This window comes from Meleagris gallopavo, chromosome 10 (genome assembly GCF_000146605.3).
Source record: "Meleagris gallopavo isolate NT-WF06-2002-E0010 breed Aviagen turkey brand Nicholas breeding stock chromosome 10, Turkey_5.1, whole genome shotgun sequence".
In the NCBI taxonomy this organism is placed as follows: Eukaryota; Metazoa; Chordata; class Aves; order Galliformes; family Phasianidae; genus Meleagris; species Meleagris gallopavo.
The window spans coordinates 23,519,264-23,521,544 of NC_015020.2; positions in this window are offsets into that span (position 1 = coordinate 23,519,264).

A 2,281-nucleotide genomic window follows, 5' to 3' on the forward strand; every position below is an offset into this window, starting at 1 on the left:
AAAAGTAGCAATATTGGAAGGAAATCAGTTTGATTCCAGAAGCAGACAGCGATGGGAGCTGAATAAGCACTAATAAAAACAGGAAGGTGTTTCTTAAGCAAAACTGGGAGTTCTCAAGAGAAGAGGTTTAAGAGGTTAGAATGTATCCTCTTCTGAATACAGTCCTTTTTGATTGATATGAAATATATCCCCTGTACAGTGATTACCTCATGAAAAGGAGGGAAACGTGATAATAAACTTTATCTGAAGGAAAAAAAATACCTTTGAAAACATCTAAAATACTGGTAGCAATGAAGGAATTCTGTATCTGCCACAGTGTTTTGTCTGAGGAGTAAACAGCACATTTGCCTTGAAATTGCTCATAGCAAGAAAGGAAAGTTTTACATCTACTAAGACTTTCCAGTTGAGAATACTTTGATGCTTTCAATTCATGTGCATAAAACATTTTTACATGTGACCAGCGAACAACAGTGAACTGAAAGTTAAAATGAATTGAACAAATTTTACAAGGAACTGTTATCTTCTAAGTGTCAGTTCATTTCATTTTCCTGCTGCATTGCACAATACAGCAACAGCCACACAATGCCTTGCTATTCTCCTTTGCCTAAATCACAAAGATGTTGAAGTATTTTTCAGTAACTAAGAGCTCTCTGCAACTATCTGATTATACTTACAGTAAAAACAAAAAGCCAAAGTAACACCTACAGTCAAGCTGAAAAGATCCCTGGGTATTTGGAAATAGATCTCAAAATCATTTCAGTTCCTCTGTAGATGTCAGTTTATGACTGTGGTCCAAGAATCTCTCTGTTGCCACCACTTCTAGGAAATGCTTCCTTTTCCTTACACAAACAAAAGTACAAATTAATCAGGCCATATAAAAAGGGCAGATGGATCTGACTAAATGAGAAATGTTTCTACGTGCACACTAGAATAATAGTGAGACACTTAAAATGGCTTAAACAGAACTTGAAGTTTCAAACAAGTTTTCAATCTCAGTAAATTTTGGGAAGGCAAGATCAGGAATAGGATGTAGTTATGAATGCTACCAAGTCACGCTAATGGAGACTGCAAGAATAGCTTAAATAAAGTACAGAAGCAATAAAAATGATACCAAACACTTTTTGTGGTGAATGAAAATATATTCAAATTCAGTATTTTACTTAAAAAAAACAAACAAACAAACAAAAAAAAACAGAATTAATTTTTCAATCAAAGAAAACTACATGAAGAGGAAGATACTAAAGTGAAATTGAATTGTCACAGTTAAAAGAATAAGCATATTTGAAGATACTGTCCTAGATCTTCAGAATACATATAGATTTGATTTTAAAAAGACTCTAGAATCTCACCCCTTCTCTTCCCCATCCCCCAGGCCCCAGTGATTGAGCCACATAAGCCAGCACAGTGAAGGATGTAACTGCAAGACAGACTCATGTGAGGAGAAGGAAGAGAACATGACCGTTAACTTCTGGAATACACCAAACAACCTACAGATCTTGAGGAACTACTGCCAAAGGTGTAAAAGATAATTAAAAATATCAGAAATAGGAAGCCTGCCAGAAAGATAATTGGACTCACATATTTTCAGGGTGTAAAAGGAGCACTTAATGAAAGTAGGGCAATTGCAGGAAAGCTAAGCTGGTCGTCTGCAGTAACATTTACTGCAGTGAAAACATCTTTTATCAAGAGAAATAAGAGTGATAGCTGGAAGCAGTAAGCAGGGTTTAACAGCAAGAAGGGTTACCAGCAGTGTGCCCAGGGATCTTTGTAGAGATCTGTGTTATTTAAGGTGCTCATACAGTATCTGGGAAACACTATCGGCAGTGAGGCGAAGGTATTAATGAATGATACAGACTCACTCAAGGTGACTGGATCAAAAATGAATAGCACTGAACTGTGGAAGGCTGTCACAGCATGAAGTTGGGAAAACAGAACACAAAATTCATTGCTAATAAGTACAAAATACTGATTTTGCTAGCCAATAGTTTTATTTTTAGTACAAAAACTAATGAAGTCTACTTTTATAACTAGCAGTTGAGTCACATTTTAACTGAATTGTATTAAGGCTGCAGCACAACTTCAGCCCTTATTACACATACAAAGAATCCACAGAGAAAAGCCCTGACTAAGGTACAAGCTTCAGCTAGCAAAATCTTTATACCATTTGCTTTATTTGCTTGAAATTCAAAAGTGAATACTAAATTTAAGATAATGACAAGGCATTCTAAAAGTATTTTGATGTGCAGCAATCATGTAACATGCTTGTGTAAAGCTCGTGTAT